The following is a 16,896-nucleotide window of genomic DNA, read 5'->3' as shown; positions in this document are numbered from 1 at the left end:
CCCCGCCACACCCTGCGGCGCGAACGCTGCTTCCGGGAGTTTGAATCCCGCGGCTGCGGGGCGGGGCACGTCACTGCCGGCGGGTCGCGGCTCCCGGATTGGCTGAGGCTCCCCGATCGGCGAGGGGCGGGACCTGAAGTCTGAGGCCGGCAGAGGCTGGCCCAAGCCGAGGTGAAGCGGTATGGGCGGAGCCGAGGCCGAGCTAGGGGGCGGGGCCGAAGGCGGAAACTCCTCCTCGCGGGTACGCCACCCAATCACTTCTGCCTTTCAGTTCTCTGCGGACTCAGGCATTACTATTCTTAATGGGATAAATCTAGTAAAGTTGGACTGGTTCAGTGCGCTTGAGCATTATTCACTCCCAGGACCGGCTCTGGGAGAACTGGATTGCACAAGGTAGCATAGCCTCCCTGTCTATCGCGTGGGCTGAGCCCTTATTCTGTTAAAAATCCGAGAAGAGCAACGGAGAGTTTAACAATAAAGAGCTGATAGGTAACGTCCAGCTTGAACGCCTAGATATGAACCCAGGCGCCTCAGAGCATTAGCTCCAGATTGCTGCCCGATGCCTCTCTATTGGTCAAGTCTGGATCTTGGTTAGCCGCCTTGAGAACTTTGTTGCTAAAAGAAGAACAGAAATGGGCTAGGGTTGTGGCTCAGTGGCAGAAAGCTTGCCCCTCCCATGTGAGGAACTGGGACTATTCTCAGCACAAAATAATGATATCGTGTCTATATATAACTAAAAATAAATTAAAAGAAAAAGAGGCACAAGGAAATGTTTGGCAGGGCCTACCTTAAGACCAAGCATAAACTCACCAGAAAATTAAGACTGTAAATACACAGTAGTAAAGCATCCTAGGTAGACTGTGTTGTTACAACTGTGTTGTTACAGGGGTTAAACTCTAGGACTATCTGAGTTTAGTTTCTAACTGCTTCTTACTAGTTATGTGAACTTGCTATTTTATTGAACCTCTCAGAACTTTTGTTTCCTAATCTGTAAAATGACACAAATAATATCTATTTCATAGAGTGGCTATATGAATTAAATGAGATAATCCAGGAAAAGTGCTCAGCATTTAGTAAATGCTCAGTTGCTGTTAGCCATTATCATACAAAAGACAACAGACTCTTGTTACTGAATAGAATGGATGAAAAACCAAGTAGTGAATTTTAAAGGATAAAAAATGCAAGAAGATGTTGGTACCTGCTTCCAAGGAATTAAACATCTGGTGGGAAAGACAACACTCTTGGATTTGCTTTATATCTATTGCATTCAAGTATCAGATGGAATTGAAATGGGAGAAAGCCTGAAAAAGTTAAATCAGGTTGTGAACGTTTTTCATTGCCCAGAGTGGCAAAATTTGTTTCCAGAGAAATTTACCAAGACAGAGAAAGAATCTCCCTGCTCACCTTAGATCTAAATGGGGAGCAAAGAATGGAGAAAGGGGAGTGGAAGGGAATGTGGAGAGGGGTGATACCAGCAGGCCAGGTGACATGCCCACTGGGCCAGACACTCCAATTCCACACCTGCTCTCCAGAAACCTTCTTTTTTGGCTCCCTCTGTGAGTAGGGACCCTGAAAAAGAGGAGCAAACAGGAGACTCATTGTCCTGGGAGGCTTTGTAAAATTTTGTAATTGCCCTATTTAGACCATATTTGCTCTTTCCAGAGGCGTGCTGCCAGTCATGAACTTGTGTGAAGTTGGTGGTTTCCATGAGGTCTCACAAGGCCATTGCACTTTGATGTTGACAGTTCACTCAGGGATATTCTAGGACAAGGATTCAGACTCATCTTTATTCATGAGAGAAATGGAACAGTCAAGAAAACTAGGTCTTTATCTCAGCAGGTGAGCTCATTATCTTCCCAGCAGGAAAGTATTCTTGAGAAACCCAAACAGTATCAAAGAGCTGCTGCATAGGCATAGAATTATTAAATGGAAATAGAGAGGTTGTTGTGATTGAGAGTGCCTGTCACCTTTGAAGGTTACATCTTCCAGAGGGATGTTAATGAATGCACAGGGCCTCGTCAGCTAATAGACCTGCATGTCCAATAGAACTTTCTTCAGTGATGGAGAGCTTCTTCCTGTTCTATCCAATATGGTAGCACTATTCATATATAGCTAATGAGTGCTTGAAGTGTGTCCACTGTGATTAAAGGACTGAGTTTTAAATGTACTTAATTTTGTTTTAAAAACTGGTAGTTGATTCAGTTGCTAGAAAACTTTTAAGTATGTTTAACAACTTGGATACCTACATTTTTTTTCTGATTTTCAATTTTATAAAATCTAAATATAGATCAAGTATTTCTAATGAAACTTTTTGTGTCCAAATTGAGCAGATTTCAAAGATTTAGTATAAAAAGGAGTATAAAGTATTGCATTAGTACTTGCTTATATTATTACATGTTAAAATCATAACATCCTGGATATATTAGATAAAATATATTGCTGTAACCAAAATACATGATGATAATAACTTAGAAGAGGAAAAGTTATTTTGACTCACAGTTTTAGAGGTTCAGTTCATGGCTGGCCAACTCCATTGTTCTAGTGAGGCAGAACATCAAGGCGGAAGGACATGGGAAGAGAAGCTATCAGCTCCTTGCAGCCAGGAAGTAGAGAGAGGGAGGGAGAGAGAGAGAGAGAGAGAGAGAGAGAGAGAGAGAGAGAGAGAATGAGAATCCCTAAGGGCATACCCTTAGAAACCTACTACCTCTAGCCCTACCCCACATCTCCAGTTACCACTAGTTAGCCCATTTTAATCTATCAAATGGTTTAATCCACTGATTATGTTACAGCTCTCATAATCTAATAATTTCAGCTCTGAACATTTCTGCATTATCTCACACATGAGCTTTTGGGGGACTTGTCATGTCCAAACCACAATACTCCCCTATTGTGTTTTACTTTTTTAATTGACTGCAAGAACATTCAAAATGATAAATGTGATTTCTGTTGCATTTCTATAATACAGCTCTTGAATGCACACAACAAAATTTCTTTAGATTCAGAACTTTTTTTTTTCTAGGTTTATTTTAGAACACATGGGTTGAACGTGTAGTTCAGTGGTAGGTAAATGGGTCCAATCCCCAACACCACCACAAAAGAAAGAAAGAGGGGAGGGTGCAGGGGAGGGAGATGGAGAGGGAAAAACAAAGGAAGGAAGGAAGGGGGGAGGGAGGGAGGGAGGGAGGGAGAAGGTGCATTAGTAGCTCTTTAGAGAAGGTCATATTTATTCCTGTCTTGTATTTACCTCCTTCAAGTACTTTGAATAACAGTGTGATGAGGCCAACTGTCATGAAATATTTTGTCTTCTCACATACTTTGCCCTCTTCTCAGTCACTGCCAACCACATTTTTAAAGGAAGGACATTCAAATACAGTACATACAGTCAGCCCTCCATATTAACAGGTCCCATATCCACAGATTCAACCAATTGCAGATTAAAACTATTTGAGGAAAAAAACGCATCTATACAGAACATGTACAGACTTCTTTCCTTGTCAGGATTTCCTAAACAATGTAGTATAATAACTATTTACATTGTTTTAGGTATTACAAGTAATGTAGAGATGATTTATAGGAGGATGTTTGAGTGTTACATCTAAATAGTACCCGATTTTATATAAGGGACTTGAGCAGCTGTGGATTTTGGTATCTGAGGTGGATTTGGAACCAATCCCCTTGGATACTAAGGGATGACTGAATGAAGATTCTTAAAAAATAGTGTCTACCACTGCGAAAAACCCTATAATTAAACTACTAAAAAATAGTATTTAGTTCTACAAAGCATTTTAATTGTCAACTGAAATAATTCTTGAATAAGTGTTTCAGCAATCAGATCTTAACAGTGGACCATCTATGTGTACCAGTTTGAAAATTGCGGTTAGGTAACACATCCCTAAAATTCTGTAAAACTGGAATTGGGATAAGTTGTTATGAAATTATTTTCATTGCTTTCCACTAAATCCTCTTTGTTACCCCTGTTACTTTACTCCTCGTGTCTAGATTTTTGTGTGTGTGCATTTTCCTCCACATATTTTTTTTTCTTTAGTTCTCTTTTGCTCCAGTGGTCCAGGGCAGGCCTAAGACCTCTCACAGAGGGTTTGTGCAGTTTATTTAATTCATGGAGAAGTGAGGAATAATGAAAGAGAAAATGAGATCTCAGCTTCACCTCAGCTGAGATCAGGAGGATTAAACTCAGTTAAACTCAGAAGACACTGAGTTTGAATCCTGGTTTAAGATTTTAAACTGGGTGCACTGTGATCTCAGGCACTTAGAAGGCTGAGGCAGGAGGATCACAAATTCAAAGTCAGCCTCAGCAACTTAGCAAGGCCCTAAACAACTTAGCAAGATCCTGTCTCAACATAAAAAATAAAAAAAGATGGGGATGTGGCTCAGCTTAAGCGCCCCTAGGTTCAATCCCAAATACAAAAAAAAAAAAAAAAAAAGATTTAAATTCTTCTGAGCCTCAATTTCTTCAGCTGTAAAGAAGAGCCCAGGGGTCCTATCCTATGGAATTGTTAAAAACATTGACTGATAAGCCTTGTGAAAGTAAGGCATGTTGTCTCCATTAGCTGGGGAGCTCCATCAAGGTAGAACTTCATCTGCCAGTTCCTAACTCATGGTCTATCTCAAGAATTTGTTGAACAAATAAACCCCATTATTGATGAATAAATGATTGATGTTCACTCTATGTCAATGTATTCTTTCATGATTTTTCCAAAAGGAACTACTTTGGCAGCCTCTGAGCACCTTGCTCATCCTTAAACACCATCTATGACTTTTCCTGCCATTGTCTCCTACTCTTTGTGTGTTTCAATGCCCCCCATCCCTGCTTTCAATGACACACAGCTCTGAACTCCTGCTGAAGTCTTGTATCTTAATCCTCAATACATTCCTGCAGAGCTCTCCCCCATCCTGGGGTCAGAAGCTCTGACTCCAGGACATATCTCTCAACTGTCATCTTTTCTGCCCCTTGGCTTTAAGTCACTATTTTCCAAATATCTTAAATTTCTCCTCATGTATTTATCCTTGATGATGGAGATGATGTTTTTTTCCACAGCATAGCCATTGTAAAGCTTTTTAAAAAGAGGTCTGGTGCTTTGGCTATGTCTTACCTGTCTCCTACCTCTGTTTATTGAGGGCTATATAAATCAGTGCCAAACAGAAGACTCCAGGAAATACTAGGGATTGGGGAGTGAATCCTTTTGATGATTTACTTAACAATTTGACAGGATCCTGCTTTTGGATATATCTCATCAAATATACTTAAGTGTACCTTATGCCACATTTAAAATAATATTTTTGCTGTAAAACGTTTGAAAGGATTTTAAATAATTATGCTGTTGAAAATCTGGATTATGATTACTTAAAAAGAGCTGTTATTTCTTGATAGTTATGCATACTCAGGACTTCTTTCACAGTTTGAAAATCTAAGTTCTTTTCAAATTAAATGAAATCTTTATGAATACAAAAAAAGTTACTAATTGCCGCAGTCTGGCTGGGCACAAAATCACGAGCCACCACACAGCTTGTAGATTCAAACAGCAACTCTTTATTCCCGAACTCACACCAGCGCTCTACAATCACGTTCTGGGGAAATCCACGTTCTCTGCCCAAATCCACCCCCACTGGGCTTCTGTCTCCCAAAAAATACTGTCTGAAATCCGTGAGAACTCAAGGGGAACTCAGGCAGCAGGATACGCCCTATTCCCAGCAGGAATAACCTTAAACCTGGAACCACCCTAAACCCGGATTATCCTAAACCCGGGAACGCCCTAAACCCGGATCCACCCTGGTCCTTGAGCAAGGTCACCTTAGATGCAATGTCACTGCAAAATGTCCTATTTCCACGAGTCCTTCCACTAAGCAACATGGGGTACGCTGGCAAGGAAATTGTCATACCTACTTGGCTAATGGCTCCCAGCAACTCCCCCCTTCTGATTAATTAAACAACAAGCAATGTGGCTTAAGGACCGTGCCTGGTAGGTTGTCCAATTCAACATATGGTTCTTACCCGTCATCGGAAAACTGACCTTTAGGCGTCAGCCTCCTGTCTTAGGTTGATACCACTGCAATTGGATCATACCCGTCACTGACTACCGGTCCAGCATACAGCCATTGGCCCCCAAATTTTAGACCATCACTAGCAGAAGGGAGGAGGATACAGAAATGCCACGACACCAAGCCAATTGACGGCTCCTTGGGAAAAATTGCATCACTGGTGACACCATCAGCAAAGATATGCCAGCACTACCACAATTAACATGGGGTGCGCTGGCAAGGAAATAAAAATTGCATCACTAGTGACACCATCAGCAAAGATATGCCAGCATTACCACAATTCGCTGCACCAAACGATAGTTACATAGTCCAGGCAAGTTCTGCAAGCAGTTCAAAGCGGAGGAATCTATCAATATGTCCATTTCCTCCCAAAATCCGTTTCCTCCCAAAGTAAGTTAACTCCTTGATTGAGCATTACTTGTTGAGTTATATTCATTGATGCATCAGTTTATACAGTTTACTGTGATAGCTATCATAGAAGCTGTAGTCTGGTTTTATCTTTGTCTTCACCGGCACTGGGATGAAGATAGGAATTCTGGCAATGATGCTAAAAAGACATTATCCTGAAAAGAATTATTAAATATAATGAAAAGGAAAGGTGAAAGTAAACAAACAGATCTGTTAACCTACTTTAAAAACAATCCTTAACAGCTGTTTACCTAATTTAAATTAAACCATTTAAATCACGTGAATAAAAAAAAAAAATAATAATTCGGATCCATTTTTTCATGAGCGCTCCTCATATAAGAAATATGGACATACGCACATACAGACATACAACACAAAACACAAGAGTGTACACAAACGTACAACACATAAGAAAATAGTAAAGGCCTTGTAGCTTTACCTGGGTGAAATCTCCATTGCAATGTTTAAAAACTCCACAGTCAAAAAATAAAACTGATCAGAAAAACATTAACCTAGGTTTGTATGAGCTCAAAAAATAAAAATAGAACCTTATGATGTGGAAAAATGCAATAATAAAATAGCTATTGAAAAAAGCATCCTGGTTAATCACTGTCGCAGATGTAAGAATGGCCAAGCTGGAGTTCTGGATATCAGCTGTTATGGATTTGAGTCAAATCATCTTCTTTTCGATCTGTAGAAATTGTTTTAGTTAATCTCTCTGGAATCCAAATGGGCTGCTGTTCTCCCTGTGGAAAAACACAAACAGACCCCCGACTCCAGACAATCACTGGGTCAGGACCTTTCCATTGTCCTGTTAGAATATCTTTCCAAAGTACTTTAGGCTTATGTACATTTTTTGGATACATATGCCTTTCCGCAGCACTAAGTCCTGATGAATCCAAATTTAAAAAGTTTAGAGTAAAAAGCGTTATTTTAAGTTTATCTTTGGGGGATATATACCCCCTTCCAATTCCCTCTTTTTGCTTTAATAAGTATGTTTTAATAGTTTGATGAGCTCTTTCAACTATGCCTTGTCCCTGTGGATTGTATGGGATTCCTGTTATATGAGTAATACCAAATGATGAGCAAAATTGTTTAAAAGAGGTAGAGGTATAGCCAGGACCATTATCGGTTTTTAACTGTTTAGGAACGCCCACAGTGGCAAAATTTTGTAAGCAATGAGCTATAACATCTTTAGTTTTTTCTCCGGCATGAAGGGAGCCCATCAAAAATCCAGAAGAAGTATCAACTGTAACGTGTAAATATTTTAATTTTCCAAATTCTGGCAAGTGTGTGACGTCCATCTGCCAAATATGGTTAGGTATCAGTCCTCTAGGATTGACTCCAAGATTAACTTGTGGTAAAAATGTCACACAATTTTGACATTGTTTTATTATATGTCTGGCTTGTTCCTTAGTTATTTTAAAACGCTTTTGTAAAGTATTAGCATTAACATGAAACCTTTTATGAAAATTTGTAGCTTCTTCAAATGTAGAGAAAATATGTATGTCATGTGTAGTTTTATCTGCTAAATCATTGCCTAAACTAAGGGCTCCAGGCAATCCTGTATGTGCCCTAATATGTCCTATAAAGAATGGATCTTTTCTGTCCCAGATTAGACTTTGTATAGTGGAAAACAAAGAGAAAACAGTAGAAGAAGGGGAAATCCTACCAGCATCTTCAAGAGATACTATAGCATTAACTACATACTGACTATCAGAAAATAAATTAAATACAGAATCTTTAAACATCAAAAAAGCTTGTAAAACTGCATTAAGCTCTACCTTTTGAGCTGATTGTTTGGGTACTAAAAATGTAAAAGTTTGATCTGGGGTAACTACTGCTGCTGTACCATTATTTGACCCATCAGTGAATATATTTGGAGCATTCATGATAGGTGTTTTTCTTGTCATTTTAGGAAAAACTACAGGATGCTTAGACCAAAAAGACAACAAAGGATTAGATGGTAAATGATTATCAAATGAAACATTAGATTTACACATGATTATTGCCCAAGTATTTAACTCATTAGCTAACTCATCAATTTGATCCATAGTATATGGAGTAATAATTTTATTGGGAGAAATTCCAAACACTCCCTTCGCTGCTTTTATTCCTTTGAGTATTAATTGTCCTACAGCCTCAGGATACCTAGTAAGAATAGTGTTAGGAGAATAAGATAAATGTATCCACAATAATGGACCTTCTTGCCAAAATACTCCTGTAGGAATATTTTTTGTTGGTAGTACAATAAATAATAAAGGCAAACTTATATCAATTCTATCCAAATGCATATTTTCCATATATGTTTCAATAATTTTTAATGCCTTTCTTGCTTTAGGAGTTAACATGCGGGGTGAATTTGGATCTGATGGACCTTTTAGAATATCAAATAAAGGTCCCAACTCTCCTGTTGGTATACCTAGATAAGGCCTTATCCAATTTATGTCTCCCAATAACTTTTGAAAGTCGTTAAGTGATTTGAGTTGATCTACTCGTATTTGAATTTTTGGTGGACGGACCATGGTTGAGGATAATAGAACTCCTAAATAATTAATTGGAAAATTTAATTGTACTTTATCTATTGCTATCTCTAGATTATAATTTTTTAATAAGTTTGTAAGTGTGGCATAACATTCTAGCAATGTGTTTTTATCTTTGTGTGCTAATAATACATCATCCATATAGTGAAATATTTGTAGTTCAGGATTTTGATTTCTAAGTGGCTGGATTGCTTTGTTAACATAAATTTGACACATAGTTGGACTGTTAGCCATCCCTTGAGGGAGTACTTTCCATTCATATCTCTGATCAGGACCTTCATGATTTAGTGCAGGGATAGTAAATGCAAAACGTGGACTATCCTCAGGATGAATTGGAATTGAAAAAAAACAATCTTTAATATCTATAACTAAAACATACCAGGTTTTTGGCAAAGCAGACAATTGAGGAATCCCTGATTGAGCAGGTCCCATAATAACCATCTCATTATTAATGGCTCTTAAATCTTGCAATAATCTCCATTTACCAGATTTCTTTTTGATGACAAAAATGGGAGTATTATGGGGAGATACAGAAGGTTGTATATGTCCTTCCGCTAATTGTTGTTTGACCAGGTCATGGGCTGCTTGTATCTTTTCTTTAGTCAGGGGCCACTGAGGAACCCATACTGGTCTTTCTGATTTCCAAGTAATTTTTATTGTCTCAGTGGCCCTTTCTGAAAATCCAACCCATGTCTGTCTGTTCCTTGATCTATTTGCATTGGTGCTGCTATACCTTGCCCTTGTTTTCCTAATCTTTTTTCTTTCTTAAAGCCTTGTCTAGTCCTAGTAGTGGGCGCATTAGGATTGATTTTATTTGTTAACGTCAAACCTAATTGATCTAGGACATCTCATCCCCATAAATTTATAGGAAGATGATCCAATACATATGGCTGTATAGTTCCTTCACATCCTTCAGGATCCTTCCAATCTAATATCATAGAACTTCTATGGGGATTAGTCGCCACTCCTAGGCCTCGAAGCGTTTCAGTGGCTTGTTGTAATGGCCAATGTTTTGGCCATTCTTGACGAGATATGATGCTAAGGTCAGCACCTGTGTCCAGTAGCCCATTAAACTCATGTCCTTGAATATTTAGTTTTAGCATTGGGCGAGAATCTAAATTTAAAGACAACATAGCCCAATCTACACCTGTGGAGCCTAATCCCCTGGAACTTCTTTCTACACTATGACTAGGAAATTTATTATGTAGGCTGGGTATTATTAACAACTGTGCTATTCTATCTCCAGGTGAATTTACTGATATACCTCTTGGAGAACTAGCTATAATTTTTATTTCACCTACATAATCAAGATCTGTTAGAGTCTGTAAAGAAGTCAAAATAACACCTGGCATTTTGCCAGGGGAATGTTAGAGTTCGTAAACAAGTCTGGATGGTGCCTGGCAAAATGCCAGAGGGAGTGGTTTGAGAAGTAACAAAAGAGAGCCATTAAGTGTAGAGATTCCTTATTGGTTGACTGATGTATCTAGTTTATGCTAATTAGATAAGCTGTGTGGAATGTATAAATACTGCTCCTGTTCTGCAATAAACGGCTTCCACTCCTGCTGTATCAAGTACACAAGTTATTCGTCACCCCCCGGTTATTTTGCTGCAGCCGGACTGCGGCAAAGATCAATTACCCCAGGACTTATCATAAGTCCTTTTAATGTAGATGAACTACGTCCCAATAATAAGCCTACTGTTCCTTGGAGAAGAGGTCCTTTTACTCCTGTGGGAATGATTTGAACTCCCATCTCTGGAGTTAATACTGCTCTGGCAGAGGCGCAGATGTCCAACCCTGCGCTCCCTCGGGTTTGTCTGATGAGGGATTTAATGGACAATGTGTCCTGGGCACTACCCTGATGGTGTTGCTGGGTTCCTCCACTGCCCCATAGATTTGTGGTTGTGGGCCCCGGAGCATTGGGCCCCCCTGTCCATTTTTTGGCAATGGAGCCTGATGCCTTTCTCCACGATATCGTGGATAAATACCTGGTCCTTGTCCATTTTTTGATAAGGGAGTACCCTCTATGGTGGTTTGAGAACGGCATTCATTAGCCCAATGTCTCCCTCTACGGCATCGTGGGCAAATACCCGGTATTCTATTCCTTTGATACCTACTTTTGTTAAACCCTCCTCCTATGGGGCAATTCCTTTTAAAATGTCCTGTTTGTTCACAATCATAGCATGTTTTTGGCCTGGCATCTAAAGCCTGTTGTACTGCAGCTGCCAAGACTTGCCCTTGTTCATTAATATCTCTACATAATTTAATATATGTGTTTAAATCTTCATGTCTCCATGGTCTAATAACCTCTCTGCAGCAACGATTTGCTTGGTCATAAGCCAGTTGTTTTATTAATGGCATTGCTTGTTCTGTATCCCCAAAAATTTTGGCAGCCGTTTGAATTAGCCTATCTACAAAGTCAGCGTAAGGTTCATTAGCTCTCTGTATTACCTTAGATAGCTGACCTTGTAAATCTCCATGTCCTTGTAAAGTCTTCCATGCCCTAACTGCGTCTGCAGCAATTTGTGCATATATAGCAGGATCATATTCAATTTGTTGCCGTTGACCCTCATAAGGTCCTTTTCCTAACAACATATCTAGATTTCTTTGAGGGTAACCGGCTGCTGCATTTCGCCTAGCTGTCTCCGTGCAAAATTCCTCATTGGCAACCTTCCATAACAAATATTGTCCTCCATTTAGTACAGATTTACACATACTAGCCCAATCTGCTGGCGTCATGTCCAAGTTAGTAATGGACTCAACCATGCTTACCGTGAAGGGAGCTTGGGGGCCATAGGTTGTTACAGCCTCCTTTAACTGCTTCACTGTTTTAAAATCTAAAGCACGGTGAATTCGCTGCCCTCCTGCCTGTTCAAGTACAGGGCATGCTAATCTTTGAGGTCCTGTCTCAGGATCCCATTTATCAACTACGGGGTTTGAGGGCCACTCAGCTGTCTCCATCGGTGGGGCTGTTGGTTGAATTACGCCCTCTTGTGATAAAACGGAGTTAGTAACAGCCTCCTGTTGTGGCCTTTTTCCTAACAACCCCTTTTCCTTTAAATTTTCTTCCTCTGTCTGACTAGCTCGAGAGACCTTCTCTTTTGCTTGATCTAAAATGTCTTTCTCCATGGTCTGAACCTCTAACAATTTACTTAACATCTTTTCGGTTTGTTTTTTACTAATTTCTAATCTACTATAAAGATAACGCAACCCAATAAGATAACACAAAACAAAACCGAAACTGAATGAAACAAAAACGGAATAAAAAATCGTTGTATCAATTTTCTCTTCCTCAGGGCCGACAAACTTCAAACCTTTAGCCAACCATTTTTCCCAGTTTGCCTGAGAAATTTCTAGGGATAGGCAGCTTGAAACAAAAACAAAATAAATCAAAACAGGAACACATTGTTTTTTGAATTGATCACCCATTCTCTCAACTTCCCTCAGGGGCGAGCAATTTCACTTACCTCCAAGTTTCAGACGTTCCCCGTATGAGCCGCCAAATGCCGCAGTCTGGCTGGGCACAAAATCATGAGCCACCACACAGCTTGTAGATTCAAACAGCAACTCTTTATTCCCGAACTCACACCAGCGCTCTACAATCATGTTCTGGGGAAATCCACGTTCTCTGCCCAAATCCACCCCCACTGGGCTTCTGTCTCCCAAAAAATACTGTCTGAAATCCTTGAGAACTCAAGGGGAACTCAGGCAGCAGGATACGCCCTATTCCCAGCAGGAATAACCTTAAACCTGGAACCACCCTAAACCCGGATTATCCTAAACCGGGAATGCCCTAAACCCGGATCCGCCCTGGTCCTTGAGCAAGGTCACCTTAGATGCAATGTCACTGCAAAATGTCCTATTTCCATGAGTCCTTCCACTAAGCAACATGGGGTACGCTGGCAAGGAAATTGTCATACCTACTTGGCTAATGGCTCCCAGCAACTAATTAATGAAGCAGTCCTTCTGGTTTTGTTTTTTCCATATTTTTTAATAGACTTTTATTTTTTTAGAGTGGATTTCAGTTCACAGTCAATTGAGCAGGAAGTACAGTTTCTACATATATCCAGATCCCTGAAAAGGTCCCTTAAACATCCCCCCACCACCAGAGTGGTCCATTTGTTACAATCAATGAAACTACATTGAGGGCTGGGGATGTGGCTCAAGTGGTATCGCGCTCATCTGGCATGCGTGCAGCCCGGGTTCGATCCTCAGCACCACATGCAATCAAAGATGTTGTGTCCGCCAAAAAACTAAAAAATAAATATTAAAATTCTCTCTCTCTCTCTCTCTCTCTCTCTAAAAATAAAAAGAAAAGAAAAAAAAACTACATTGATACATCATTATCATCCAAAGTCTATAGTTCATGTTAGGGTTCACTCTTGATGTTGTTATTCTATGAATCTGGACAAATTTTTATAGACATTGACCCACCATAATGATATTGTGCTAAACACTGTAGTTTCACTATCCTAATAAAAAATCCTCTGCGCTCTGCCTACTCATCCTCCTTCCCTCTGCCCCTGGCAACCACTGGTCTATTTATTGTCTCCATAATTTTGCCATTTCCAGAAAGTCATATAGTTGGAATCATGTGACCTTTTCAGATTGGCTTCTTTCATTTGATATGTATCTAAGTTTCCTCCATGGCTTCAAAACTCACATATTTTTAGCACTGATTAATATTCCACCACTTAGATGTTTCACAGCTCATTTATCCATTCATCTGACACCTTTGTTAGGGAATGTTCTTTGGAAGGAGCATTTCCTGTGAAAGGGAAGGGAACATGTTGGCAGCAGGTCCACCCTGGCCCCTGGAGCCCTACCTCCACTAGTTTGTTCTGCATGCCAGTGTGGCCAGCTCACAAGGCCATGGCGAACTTGCGGTTTTTCTGTTCCTGCTTGTCCGTCTGAGACATATGTATCCCACGGGAATGCCTTGACCTTTTCTGGTCTGATGGACTTATTGTTAAGGGAGGTTTCGGTACCTGACAACAATAGATGTTGAAACTAAATTTCTCCCCCCTCCCTCCTGCTTTTGGGTAGTTTTCCACTTCTGCTGCTTGGGGTATAAAAAAGGTGTGTTAGCAATAAAGAGTATTGACTCCTGGATGAAGAACCTTGGTGTCCTGTGTGTCTTTTAACCTCGCCGTCCCTCGCCGGACTCGGCTCCCTTGGCCGGACGCGGCAGAACATACCCCACAACCCATATTTTCCCCTTGCTGATTGAGGCCCTATGATGGTATGCCAAAGACCAGGTGCATGTCTCTTACAAATGTATATCCAGGGACTGGGGAGATGTTTCAGGTGTGTCTGTGAACCCAGTATATCCACTGTGAGCCAGACCTAGGTAACATTCCATTTAACACTGGCCACCATACATCCCACTCTAATGAGGGGAGTCAAGGTGACGTTTTGGGTCTCTAGGTATGAATGTTAACTTGAGTCTTGTATTCAAAAGTCCTCAAAATGTTTGAGTATTCCCTTGCTTTCCTATACAATTACCTGAGTAGATGTCCATAGGTCCCTTTGGAGATCACTTTACGTTTTCTTTAGTTAGTGAACTCCACGTCTTGTGGCTGGATCATGGGCAAGGGAGCCTGATTTCTTTTTCTTTTCCTTTTCTTTTTTTAAGAGAGAGAGAGAGAGAGAGAGAGAGAGAGAGAGAAAGAATTTTTTAATATTTATTTTTTAGTTGTCAGTGAACACAACATCTTTATTTTATTTTTTTATGTGGTGCTGAGGATCAAACCCAGAGCCCCGAGCACGTGCCAGGCGAGCGTGTTACCGCTTGAGCCACATCCCCAGCCCGAGCCTGATTTCTTAAAGGGGTAACTGTCCTCAGCCTTCTAATTTATTTGGATTATATTGAGCAGGACCCTTGCTTGCCGTCCTCTGCTTCGTTCTGGGATTCTGTGTTCTGCTAATTGTTTCCATCATTTTGCGTGTACTGTAGTTCTCCTCCAACCTGGATGTTTATTATAAATGCTCCTACCTGGCCTCTGACAGTTATGTACCTGCCTTCTGTTATTCTAGTCTTCTTCTTGTTATTATTCTCATTGCTACTAGCCCAGATCTGTACCAGAACCTCTGACCTTGGTCCTGGTCTACAATGGACAGAATTTCTTAATGAAATTGATGCCCCTCCACCATCATGTTCTCTATTGCCTTAATAAATGATTATCTTCTAAGCCCCAGTAGGGAAAGCATAGACATCTGGATCCCTACCCTATTATGCTCCTTTTGGAGCATTCTAATCCCTACTGTCTGCCAGAGCAAGCTAGGTATTTCTTCCTAGCTTAAGACTGACCTTTGCTGTTTCCATGTTTCTATGAGCCATTCTAGAAGCATACTTAGACCATCATCAGGATCCTTGCAGAATGTGAAATTCAGTATCCTGGGGAGTGCCCATATCCATAAACTCTTTTTTACCAAATTTATTTTCTGTATTTCTTCTTGATCCACCACTTTTAGAATTCAGCCCCACGTGTTTTCTTCCAGCTCCTGTCTGTACACGTTGGCTCTGCCTTACAATTTATTTAGGGTGTTGTTCCTTCCTGTCTGTAAGAGGCCTAGCCCATCCCCCAGGAGATAGGTTGGGATTTAATTCTGAATATTGTCCCAGTATCAAGCCCCAAATCCATATTAGAATCTATTTTCTTGATCCAAACTTTCTTGAACCACTTCTGGTACCAACTGTGACAGATTGAATTCCCCATGAAAAAATTCTGAAATGTAGATTAGTCATACAAGACATTTCTTAGGACATATTCTTGAGATTGGCATCATAGAAGGGAGGAAAAGGAAGAAGGATTTGAAATGATGCAGTTCTGACACGAGCCTCATGTGGGGTCAGGGTCTAAGATGGCCCTCAAATAGTCACCACTTGGGGTAAGGGGGACAAACCTTTATGTCCCTGCACTGATCAGCTTTGGGAGGTAGGCTGCTGCTGGAGGGAGACATGATCTTGGGTGAGAGAGCCTTATTTAGGGCTGGTAATCTCCAAAGAGGTCTAACAGCTGAGGTCTGGCAGACCTCCCAGCAGCTGGGGATAAAAATTCTTAATTCCTGGAGGGTATGTGGGTGGTGTACTGCAGCATCTATCACACTCTCAAATTCCACTAAAGCCAGTCCCACAGCCATGTCTGCCACTAATGGGGTGGAAAACAACATGCTTCTCATAGAAAAACAAGCAAGTCACAGAGCAATAGGTGGAGAAGACATGTGATATCTCCTAGAGACCGGGAGCTACATGGGAAGCCAGACGACAAAAGAGCAATGCTTTCAAATAATGGGAGGCAATGCTTTTGAACCGGATTTCTGTGCCAGCCAAACTGTTGATTAAATATGAGAGAATGATGCTGTTGAGACATAGAAGGTCCATGCTTCATCGACACAAGAAAGAAGAAGACACAGAACCCCAAATAGGGAATAGGCAATGGGGAAGGGAAGACTGGGAACAGTAGCCATGCAGCAGCTCAGAGCAAAACCACTCCAACCACAGGAGTTCAGAAGACTCTAGGAGTGGATTCTTCAAGAACGTAAGATTGATATGATTCCTAACGAGCTTAGACATGTGGGGAAATTTGCACAATTGGAGAGAGTTTAAGTTATTAAAAAAAAAAAAACTTTAGAAAGAAATAAACAGAAAAAAAACCATAAAGCACATCATAGTATACTTCTCAGCTTAGTTGTAAATAGTGTTTATAGAGTCACAGTAATATAAACATTTGAGGGCTGGGGTTGTGACTCAGCAGCAGAGCTCACCTAGCATGTGAGAGGCGCTGGGTTCCATCCTCAGCACCACATAAAAATAAAATACATAAAACAAAGATATTAAATATATATATATATATATATATATATATATATATATATATATATATATAT

Source organism: Marmota marmota, unplaced genomic scaffold (genome assembly GCF_001458135.2).
Source record: "Marmota marmota marmota unplaced genomic scaffold, marMar, whole genome shotgun sequence".
Lineage (NCBI taxonomy): Eukaryota > Metazoa > Chordata > Mammalia > Rodentia > Sciuridae > Marmota > Marmota marmota.
The sequence above is the reverse complement of the archived record's forward strand: the minus strand, read 5'-3'. Positions refer to the sequence as shown.